Source organism: Canis lupus, chromosome 23 (assembly GCF_003254725.2).
Source record: "Canis lupus dingo isolate Sandy chromosome 23, ASM325472v2, whole genome shotgun sequence".
Classification (NCBI taxonomy): domain Eukaryota; kingdom Metazoa; phylum Chordata; class Mammalia; order Carnivora; family Canidae; genus Canis; species Canis lupus.
This window is the reverse complement of record NC_064265.1, coordinates 12172048-12184161: the sequence shown is the minus strand read 5'-3', so window position 1 is coordinate 12184161 and position 12114 is coordinate 12172048. Positions and strand designations below refer to the sequence as shown.

General features: G+C 46.4%; 1 protein-coding gene across 8 annotated transcripts in view; it reads left to right on the top strand.

Moving 5' to 3' along the window:
• Positions 1–12114, top strand: part of POMGNT2 (protein O-linked mannose N-acetylglucosaminyltransferase 2 (beta 1,4-)) — a 139713-nt gene that overhangs the window by 124961 nt on the left and 2638 nt on the right. The gene's annotated exons all lie outside the window — the stretch shown is intronic.

Here is a 12114-nt window from a genome sequence, read left to right as displayed (position 1 = left end):
GCAGGTGTCCGCAGCCCTGCAGAGGGCAGCACTTGGCTGAGTGTCTTTTTTTTTTTTTTTTTTTTCCGTCTCCCAGGCCAAGGATGGCGAGCAGAATTCTCTGTCATCCTGGTCTCCCTACTCTTGCCCTGTTCTCACTGAGACCGGTGGCCTCTCCAGGAGCAGTGAAAATTGGCCCAATTATTCACCATTTTGAGTTTCCTCCTGGAGTTTGTTATCCAGAAACATTTTGAAACAGTGATGGAGAGAGATCTCTTCTACCTTGTTTAGTGCCAGGGGTCTGATTATGTGCTCTTTGCCTCCATCTCTTACCTTTTGAAAACTCTTCTGAGCATTTAGCTGGATCCTTGAGTGCCCCTGGCATGTGCAGGCTGCTGCAGAGCACTTAGTGGGCCTGGGGAGGGGAGAGCATGGGAAACATGCTGAAAGGACTTTATAATAACCGCTGTTGTCCAAGGACCTGTTGGCTTTTTCCTACTGCACTCTGGCTACTTCACAGCAGGTGAAAATGCAGGGTGGCTTTGCATCTGGCTTTACAGGGGCAAAATACAGTCCTAACTGTGTTGATGAGTGTCCCCCCAGGAATAGATCCTGAGCCAAAGATTCATGTGTAAATAGGTTACTTGAACTCTGTCCCAGTAAGCATGAATCAGGGAGTGAAGAACTGAGACCAGAGAGGGAAAGGGGGCATGCATCAGGCCTATGAGCACTGTGGGCAACCACCTAATCTGTTAGGGAGCTGTGGGGCCAGTGTAGAACATGCCTCAGGACTCTCCGGCCTGGGCAGGATGGATGTGGACCATTCATTTATTCATTCACTGACTTATATTTTAATTCCCATATAGTTACATGCAGTTATATTGGTGATCCGACCATTCCACGGGAGTGGGGTATTTATGCCACTGTTCCCATCAGATGTTGGTGCAGGCTGCCTGCCTTGTACATCGTTAAGTTAGAAACCCAGGCCATCCCTCCTGGGCCGCATGCTTTAACCATCACACGATTTCTAGCGAAATGCTCTGTCCATCCCCAGCAAACCTTTCTTTCCATTTCCTCCCTCAGAAGGCAGCTCGGCTGAAGGGCCCTGGAATCCTCTGTATTTGTCCTGCCTTCTGTCAGCATCCTTCTGACTGGCCTGGGAAGGGGTATTGACTTAGTATCTAACTAGAAACAGTGCTTCCCCCTCCCCAGGCTCAAAGGCTGGCCTCTGCCTTTTTGCCTAGTTGCCCTATAAAGCCCCCAGCCCCATGTGTTCTGGTTCCCATAAGCTTGACCCCAAGCACTCTGTCCCCCCAGCTTAGGGTTGCCTTAGGTCCAGAGGAGAGGCCCAGGCTCCTTCCTCCTGTGTCCGCACCCCACACCACACCACACCTCCCTGCTGCCAGGCTTGCATTCCACCACAGGGAGGCCTAAGAAGACAGGTGGCTGAATGCTCACTAGACAGGTGCCCACGCAAGGTAGAGGTGGGTCTTTCCTTTCTTTTTTCCTCATTTCCCTTCAGGTCTTGCTTCTCTGGCATCCCCTGGGTGTGTCTGTTGTAGCTTTAGCTGTTGTTGGAAGCATTCTTGGCTGTGATCGGAGCAAAACGTGCATCAGCTCAAGCCCCCCTCGCCTGCCTCTCCTCTCTCCAGGGAGGGCTCTGTTTATCTTCTATTTTCTAAATATTCATTTATTACTCATCCACTTTCTAGAATCCTGTCATTTGTAGTAGGGATTTATTTGATTCTTTACTGTTAACTTTTTGACTTTTTATTACGGAAAATGTCAAACAGACACAAAAGAGGATCATAGAAAGGTCCCCATCACTATCTTTCATAGTGATCTATTTGCTACTGTCTTACTCCATCCCTCTCCATACTTTTTTGCTGGAGTATCTTATTTTATTTATTATTATTTTTTAAGTAGGCTCCATGCCTAACATAATGTGAGGCTTGAACTCATGATGCTAAGATCAGGAGTCACATGCTCTACTGACTGCACCAGCCAGGAGCCCCTTTGCTGGAGTATTTTAGAACAAACCACGTACGTGTCATTTTACCTATAAACACTTAATATTCTCTTGTTTCTTAAGTTATCTAATTTTTAATGACTTTATATTTAGAAATAATTTTACACTTACAGAAAAGTTACCAAAAATGCTTCACTCAGCTTCCCCTGATGATAAATCTTACATAACCACAGTGCAACTATCAAAACCAGGAAATTAACATGGTACCATTAGCTCCACCACGGGCCCAGTTTAATATCTGCCAATTGTGTACTAATGTCCTTTTCCCTAATTTCCCTTTTCCTGGTCTAAGGTCCCATGTTGTGTTTCATTGTCATGTCTCCTTAATTTCTGTGAATCTGCGACAGCTTCTCAGTCATTCATGGTCTTTTCTGACCTTAATTCTTAAAGAGTCCTGGTCAGGGATTTTATAGAATGCCCTTCAATTTGGGTTTAATGTTCTCTTTACTAGCTTATCTATAGTCCATATTCAGAGCTGGCAGTGGAGTTAGACACATTTCCCCATTTAGAAATAAAGATTGATGTATTTTCGGTAAGGAGATGATGGAAGTGAGGTACCCTTCCCAGTACACTGTATCAAGGGGTATGTGATGTCAGTAAGTTACTACTGCTGATGCTAATGCTGATTACTTGGTTCAGGGGCTGTCTGGCAGGCTTCTGTATCGTAAGGTAAGTTTCTTTCTTTCTTTCTTACTGTAAAGTTTCGATTTTTGTCTTTGTACCTCACGGGGAGATAGTCAAGACGATTCAAACACCCTATTTCTTTTTATTAAGATTTTATTTATTTATTCATGAGAGACAGAGACACAGGCAGAGGGAGAAGCAGGCTCCATGCAGGGAGCCCGACGTGGGACTCGATCCCCGGTCTCTAGGATTACACCCTGGGCTGAAGGCGGTGCTAAACTGCTAAGTTACCCGGACTGCCCTTCAAATGTCCTATTTCTCATCACACTCCACCCACTAATTTTAGTATCCAGCAGTGGATCTTGCCTGAGACCGTTATTACTATAATGTTTGCCAAATGGTGATCTTCTATTTCCATCATTGCTTCTACATTTATTAATTGGAATTCTGCTGTAAGAAAGATCTGCTCCAAAAAAAAAAAAAAAAAAAAAAAAAGAAAGAAAGATCTGCTCCGTCTTCCTTATTTATCTATTCAATTATTTATTCATATCAATATTGACTCATACATGCTTATTTTATTCTATGGGTTATAATCCATTACTGTTGCTTTTTAATTTTGCGCATGGCACCAGATTTAGCCGCTGGGAGCTCCTTCAGGTGAGCTCCTGTGCCTCATCATTTTTTGAGAACTTCCTTACATTCTGGCACTACAAGATGTTCCCAACTTGTACTTTCCCTGCTCCAGCCCTGGAAACAGCGATGTTTCCGTAGAGCCCTGGTTCCTTAGTAGAGGATGTTAGGAACCAAGACCTGAGCACTTGTCACTGCTGCCAGGCCCTCCCGCTGGTCAGAACTAGGAGCTGTACGTGTGTGGGTGTACCCCCACCCCAAGCTGTTTCTACTGCTCACAGTCCTCCTGTCATGCCAGTGTGAATCCCTCTTCAGTTCCATGGTCCAGGTCTGAGCTGAGGCTCCCAGGGTAGCCTCTCCAGTGAGACACCCTGTCCTTCTGGTGTCTCCTGACCTTCAGGATGAATTAGCTCTTCCTTCTCCTGGTTTCTTTGTCTTTTTTTTTTTTTTTCCCCTCCACTTACCTCCTAGAGAGATGTCAGAGCTCAGGCTGTGGTCATGTCATTGCTAAGGTTTTCTCTTCTGAGCAGCCTTGGTACTGTCTGTACCACGCTGAGGGTAGGGATAGTTAGTGCCCACGGCAGAACCAATTTTGACATTGGTCAAAATTGGTCAGTTATCAGCAATTTACCATGGTTCTACCTAATACCAAAGCAGTTCTTAGCTGGTGGGTCTGGGTGGAGAATTTCGTAGGGGTGGAGCACATGTTTTTAAAAAGTATATGTGGGGGATCCCAGGGTGGCTCAGTGGTTTAGCGCCTGCCTTCGGCCCAGGGCATGATCCTGGAGTCCCACGTCAGGCTCCCTGCATGGAGCCTGCTTCTCCCTCTGCCTGTGTCTCTACCTCTGTGTGTGTGTGTGTCTCTCATGAATAAATAAATAAAATCTTTAATAAAAAAAATAAGTATATGCAGCAATATGATTTTATATATGTAGATATAGATATAAAATACCAACTTCAGAAGGTAAAGGTTGATGAAATCTTTCAATCCTGAGGGTAGATATTGTAGAAGAGAATCTCTTATGAATAAGGGATTCTTGGGGAATCCCAAGACTTTATAGTTTGGAGCATGAAAGAGTTTATCAGTGGGTGCATGGATTTGAAAAGACAGGGAAACACTGATGTTGAAGCACATTTCCTGGCTGTAGGGTTCTGGGCTTGCCAGGATCCTCCCCTGGAGATTAATAGGGCTGACTAGAGCACAGGCAAAACCCAGCCAAGAAGGCAGCCGCCTGTGCCCTCCTCTCACTCTGGGGCCAGACCAGAAGTTCTCCACTCTTGTTCTGCAAAAGCTTCAAAGACTTGCTTGAAGGACATGAGGTTCATGGGCTCTCCAGGTAGCTGTGACTTTATTCCTCTTCCCTACAGACTTAGAAGGCTCAATGAGATTGAGTGAGTGGGAGTTTTGTTAAAGGACTAGCTTTGAGTCCACAGGAAATTATCTCAAGTCATCTGCAGACTTTGGGACTTGAGTTGCTATAAGGAGCATGCTCCTTGTACCCCTTTGTGCAGAGCTCCCTCTCTTCTGAGCACCCCATTCTAACTCCCAGGCTTGCCTCTCCTGCATGAATGGAGAGACACTGAGGCTGGGAGCTTGTCGTTGGATTTTCTTTTTTTTTTTTTTTTTTAAATTTTTATTTATTTATGATAGTCACACACAGAGAGAGAGAGAGAGAGAGAGAGAGAGGGGCAGAGACACAGGCAGAGGGAGAAGCAGGCTCCATGCACCAGGAGCCCGACGTGGGATTCGATCCCGGGTCTCCAGGATCGCGCCCTGGGCCAAAGGCAGGCGCCAAACCGCTGCGCCACCCAGGGTTCCCATCGTTGGATTTTCTACCTCTGTTCTCCCCTATCTCCAGGCTACTCTGCTCAGAGACCTTCAGGAGCTCCCCATTGCCCAGAGGGTAGAGTTCAGATTTCTTGACCTAGCATCAAGGCCATTGACATTTTGGCTTTAGCTGATTTTTCGAAGTCTCTCTTCTGCTTTTCCTCTGTGTGAATCATCTGCCTAACTAGACTGGACTATGTGGTCTCTTCTGTCTTTGGACGACCCCCCACCTCCTTTCTACCCTGGAGATGATATTTCTGGTCCCTCTGAAAGCTCCAGGGGATGGCCAAACCAGAAGGACTCATTTCTTCCTCACAGGGGTCTGGCCCTTACAGCTTATAGGGCTCACTGGAGCTTTGTTTACCCAAGTTAGAAGTGTCATGGGGAAACTGCTGCCAAATAGGTTACCAAATAGGTAACCACTAGGTTAGAGGACAGCTCAAAAACAAAAGGCACAGGCTAGACCTCCGTGTGCTTGTTTCATACACAATTACCTATAAAGAGGTTCTCCTCTGTTAAATTATTCTTGGCTTGGAGACACCAAAACCCCAACTAAAACTAGCTTCCAAAGGAAGGAAAACTCACAGCAGAAAGTCCAGGTATAAGGCTTCAAGATGTCACTAGGGTCCTTTGTATCTCTCCTCCTTCATGCCATCCTTGGCATCCTGGCTTTGTTCTCCGGCTGGTCCACCACAGATGGTAGGCAGTAGCCATGGGCCAGCTTCTTCTTTCATGTCTAGTGGGTGGAAACAGGGAATGTGACTCCTCGACTTTGTTCTGTGTGGTTCTATGCAAGTAGCGTGCTCCACTGAGCCGGTAACTGGCTTTAGAAGCATACTCTTTGCTGATTTGCCCTCTGGAGGTGGGAGGCAGATCTTGGCTTTCTCTGCCCCTCATGGGTCTCGGGGAGGGGTGGCTATCTGGACAAATGCGGGGTTTTATTAGGAAGAGGAAAGGGACATGGACATTGGGTGGGAACAGTGTCCTCTCTGTCACTTACTAGTACACTGGACTTGGAAGCAGAGTTGGTGACTGACTCTGGCCGAAGGTGCCAACAGATGATAGCATGTCCTGTCTCACTTTCCATCTTTGGGAGGAATCCTCTTCTTAGACTTAAAATCCTTTGTTTCAGGGATGCCTGGGTGGCTCAGTGGTTGAGCATCTGCCTTCAGCCCAGGGTGTGATCCTGGGTTCTGGGATCAAGTCCCATATCAGACTCCCTGCATGGAGGCTGCTTCTCCGTCTGCCTGTGTCTCTGCTTCTCTCTCTCTCTGTGTCTCTCATGAATAAATAAATAAAATCTTAAAAAAAAAATAAAACCCTTTGTTTCAAATAACTGTAATAAAAAGTGACAGTTCCTGACTCTGCGCTGGTCAGCTTTTGCTTTGAGTCAGATGAAAGCAGCCAGGGGTGGCCAGAAGGTCTGAAAATGCCAGACTTCACTGTGCATTCCTGCGGCCCGTTATTAACCATCCGATGCCTGGATTTTTTTCCCTTCCCCCTCTGCTAGACACTTGCTAGTTTGAACCTCAATGTTTGGAATTGCTGTTTTTATACATCAGCAGCAGTCAGCTCTCAGTCCTCACGAGGTACAACTAACCTGTGATTTCTGACCTTCTCCACAATCCTGGGACGTGGGGGCTGCACCCTCACCTGTGCTGATGGGGAATCTGACTTCAGAAAGGCCATACAGTAGAGTCACAGAGCTGCGGTTCGAACCCAAGTCTTCTGGCTTCTTATCCTTAAACTTTCCTGGACAGTACACATCCCCTTCTGGGAGCTGTCAACTACCACTAATGTAACGGGAATTCAGAGTCAGGTTGATTTAGGGTATGAGGTGATAACTACTGGCGATTAGGTGTTTCCAAAAGAGCAAACCAGTGGGTCAGATATACTGGAGTAAGGTGGATTTGGTGCCCTGAGACCGAGGCACACTGACCACCGGTCCCTTCCATGGGGAGAGTTAGCAGAAGGTGTGGCAGAATTGGCAAGGGGAAATTCTAAAGGAGATTCCTCGGGCAGAGGAGGCTGCAGGGGGTGGAATGGGGCTGCCCTCCCTAGCAGAGTTGCCCAGGGGGATTCAGAGTGGCTTATCCATATCAGACCCAGCTGGACCCTAGAGGGAGGCTGCAGGACAGAGAAGCTGAGAGGCTGGGGGCCGGCTCCCTTATCCAGACTCTGAGCTCAGATGCTGCCTAGCCAGGCCTGCACCTGCCCTGCTGCTCCCCCCAGCCTGCAGAAGGTAGTACTCACCAGCACATTCGGGCACCTTCATTTTTATTTTTATTTTTTTTAAGATTTTATTTATTTATTCATTCATGAGAGACACACAGAGAGAGGCAGAGAGATAGAGGGAGAAGAGACTCCTTGCAGGGAGCCTGATGTGGGACTCGATCCCTGGACTGGGATTACGCCTTGAGCCAAAGGCAGACACACTCAACTGCTGAGCCACCAGGGTACCTCCATTTTTAATCCTGACCATGTCACAGACTTGCTGGGTGATATGAGGCAAATTCCTCACCTCCCTAAAATGAGGATGACTTGCTTAGTGGTTATTAACCTAATAGTGGAATTCCCTCCTAAAAGCAAAGAACCCCATTTTAAAATAAATTTTTGTGGTACTGGTATGAGTTTCCTAGGGCTGCTGCAACTAATTTAACCACAAATGTGGTGGCTTAACCTGACAGAAATTTATTCTTGCACAGTTGTTGGAGGACAGAAATCTAAAATAAAGGTATTGACAGGACCATGTTCCCTTTGAAAGCTGTAGGAGAGAATCCTTTCTTGCGTCTTTTTAGCTTCTGATGGTTCCTGGTAAACGTGAGTGGTCTTTGGTTTACAGCTACATCATTTGAGTCTTCTTTGTCTTCATGTGGCCACCTTCTCTGTTCCTCTGTGTCCTTTCCTGTTTCTTATAGGGACACTTTCATTACATTTAGGGCCCACACTAATCCATTATGATCTCATCTCAAGATCCTTAACTACTTATGTGTAAAGACCCTATTTTCAAATAATGTCACATTCTGAGGTTCTGGGTAGACATGAATGGTGTGTGGGGGGGGGGCATTATTCAACCCACTATAATACCCTTGAATATAAGAAATTAAAGGTGCTTGGTTTTGTTTTGAGATAAATGGAGGTCCAAGACTCTGGCCTCATGTCCTTGTTGCTGACCAGTAGCCTTAACAGCCCCCAGGATCAGGGTCTGCAAACCACTAGGTACCCAAGGTTTCAGGAAGCCCTAGTTCACCATATCCCATGGTGATGAGACTTTAGACTTATAATTTTGAATTGATGCAGGAATGGGTTAAGACTTTGGGGGCTCCTGGCACTCATGGCTTGGTTCTTTTCTTTTCTTTTTTTTTAAGATTTATTTATTTATTCATGAGAGATAGAGAGAGAGAGAGAGAGGGAGAGAGAGAGAGAGGAGAGACACAGGCAGAGGGAGAAGCAGGCTCCATGCAGGGAGCCTGACGTGGGACTTGATCCCAGGTCTCCAGGATCACACCCTGGGCTGAAGGTGGCACTAAACTGTTGATCCACCGGGCTGCCCCATGGTTTGGTTCTTTGGTTCAGAGCCTCTTCTTGCTTTTTCTCAAATGTGGCTGTACCCCAGAAGCACCTGGGAGCTTGGTAAAAAAGCAGACACCAAGGAGACTTTGGGTTCTGGTCAAAATGGAGCAGACACATTTATCCCTGTCCATGCACCATGCACAAATACAGCTAAAAACACAGGACATTACGTATAAAACATGCAAAGACTGAAAGGTAGAAGAATGTGGAACAACACAGGGGTGAGTTCTTGGGTTTTTCTTTTGTCTCCTATATACCCTAGACTGGGTGCTAAAGAAGCCCACAACCCAGAATTGCCAGTGAGCAGAGACCAGAAAAAGCCCCAAAGAAAGCTCACTCTCTCATTCATCAAAGGACTGGAAAAGGAGCAGCCTCACAAAACCTTTTTGACAGTAGCACCCTATTCCTGTAAAACACCAGGAAAACTGCTTCTCCCCTCCCTCTCAGCTTTAATAAAGAAAGGCCAAATGGACAGCTTAGATGTACATCCTTGCTTTGTGGTAACCAACCAGGTGCCCCCCACTTTCAGCACCCAACCTCCCACCACCACCACCCAGAGGTAACAAGATGTCCCCTCACCCCACAGTCTCCTTGAGATGTCAGTGGAGCCTAGACTTTCACCCCCACCCAGTGGTGATGAGGCACCCCTCCTGACCTACTGAGGAACCTAGATTTCCACCCCTAATCAGTGGGTATGCAGAGTCTCTCACCCTCCCTGCCAGGATGCTGTTGGTGGAGGCTGAGCAGGAAGTGTGAATTTCCTCCCACCCAAAGATAATGAGTCAGTGCTCCCCCTTCTCCAGCATGATTCTTGCAAAACCCTGCTAAAATGGAAGAATTAATATAAGCTCAAGGCTAAAAGGTATAAAGAACTAAATGAAGATTTGAGAACTGAAAAATGTAGTAACCAAAATTAAAACATCACTGGATGGACCAGTAGAAGAATGGAGATCACAAAAGAAAGAATCAGTAAACATGAAACAAACAAATTGGATTTTTTATCCAGTCTAAACAACAGGGAGAAAATTAGGGGAAAAAGTTGAGCAGAGCCTATTGACCTATAGGACAATATATATTTTTTTAATTTAGCATTCATATACCTGGAGGCTGAAAAAGTATTTAGAGAAACAATGGCTGAAAGTTTCCCAAATTTGGTGAGAGGTATAAACCTATAGATTCAAAGGTGAGTGAAACCTTCCCTCACAGGGTAAACTTGGAGAAACCCACACCAGGACACCTGATAACCAGGCTTCTAAAAAGTAGGCAAACACTCTTCAGAGCCACATGAGAGGAAGGACCCATTATGTCCAGGGGAACGGTGTTCAGATACAGCAGATTCCTCATCAGAAACATGGCGGCCAGAGGGAGGCCTCAGCTTCCATGTACTCAGAGGAAGCACTGTCACCCCAAAGTTCTGTCCCAGTGAAGATATCCTGTAGGAATGAAGGTGAAATCAAGGCATTTTCTTCACCTGAAAGAAAACTAAGAGAATTTGTTCTCAGCAAACTTCCCTAAAATTATGACCAAAGGAAGTTCTCCAGAGAATGATAACGGAGGAAAACCTGGAACATCAGGGATGAAGGAAAAGCAGGAATAGTAAAAATATGGGTAAATATAATAGACTCTCCTTTCCCTCTTGAGAAGATTACACTGGGTAATTGAAACAAAAATTATAAGGTGGTCTGATGCGGATTTTAACGCATGTAGAGGAAATGTTGAAGATAATTTTATTATAAAGGAGGAGGATAAAAGAGCCCAGATGGAGATAAGGTCTCTGTACTTGCTCGAGAGGTGGAATGTCACTACCAGTAGACTGTGCTAGTTTGCATATACACAGTATGATGCCTAGAGCAACCGCTAGAAAATCTGCACCAAGAAATATACTCAGAAACACTATCGATAGTTAGAAATGGAATTCAAATAATCTACAAGCAGATGGTGAAAATGAAACAGAGGAACAAAAGATGGCAGATGCCTGAGCCATACTCCAGACCTACTATTGAATCAGAACCTCTTTGATTAGGGCCTATGAATACATGATGTTTTAGCAAGTGCCTCTGGGGATTTCAAGAACCAGCCAGGTTAGAGAATCTGTGATCTAGACCAGTTTTGTTTTTTTTAGATGGAGGGAGTAAGAGAGCGTAAGCACCCATGTGTGAGTGGGGGCAGGAGAAGCAGGGGGAGAGAGAATCTTAAGCAGGCTCCATGCTCAGCACAGAGCCCAATTCGGGGCTCAATCACAACCACTCATGACCTGAGCTGAAATCAAGAGTCGGATGCCTGACTGAGCCATCCAGGTGCCCCAAGACCAGGATTTTTAAAGAGTAAATTGCCAACCCTGTTAGGTTGTGAAATCAATTAAGATGAACATGCCCTGCCCTCCTTTTAAAAGCAAATTTAGAATATTGGACTAGAAAAGGAAACACTGGAGTACATGATAGCTAGAGTAATTCCTTTGAAATGTTTTAGAGGGTAGTATAATATGCATACTTATGAATGTGCATGCTCAACCCTTAGATGAGGGTAGGCCGGAAGAGACGGTGCCCCAGGGATGGCCTTCAGCTGGGTGCTGGAGGGGAGTCGGGAGGCAAATAGCCCTGCTTCTTCAGAGTAGTGACCTGCTCATTAATATGCCTTGATTGGCTTCACTCCTTCTCCCTTTTAATTCCCCCCAATTCTTTGGATGATTTCTCAAGCTCTTGACTCAAACTCTTGTCTCTGATTCTGCATCTGAGGGAACCTAGCCTAAGCCACCGCCTCTTTCTGGGCAGGATTGCACTTTGAGTTTTGTGATTGCAGGGAGAGACAAGCTGCAAGACACAAAGAAGCAGAAGCTAGCCCCTCCCCAGTGCAGTGCCGGCTGGGCACCAGGTGGTACCCATGCTGCTCCTATGAGGGCCGAGGGGAGAGCCTTCAAATCTGAGCAGTCCTGGGCTTCAGAGCAAGTGTATTACCCTTCTGGGTAGTGCAGAAAAATGAAGCAAATGCCCACAGCTCAGCCAGGCCCCCCTGTAGGTGTATCAGATACAGTTCTTTTACTGGGCCGTGGAGGGGGCAAATACCCACCCATCCTTCCATGGGAATTGAAAAGCCAGCAGGAGTGGTTTCTGAACAGGAGCTTTAAGCAAGAGCAGACATTCCCCCATATCCCCTACATGTGTGTTCGGTGTGTCGTCAGAAGGGGACACTGGGGTCCTGGTGTACAGCCTGGAGACAGCGCTCACAGGCCTTCGGTCCATCTGTGCCCCTGTACGGAGAGGCCGTTGCCTTGCAGTAGCAGGATTTGCCCTGTGCCTGTCATCATGGGTCCTCCGTTGGTTAGCTTTTGCTGTAGCAGCGCTTCATAACAAACAGCCACGGGATTTGAGTGACGTAAGCACTTACACAGCCCAGATGTCTGGGTGTTGGGTTCACTCACACCCTGGGGGTGGGGCCGGGGGCGGGGGCGGGG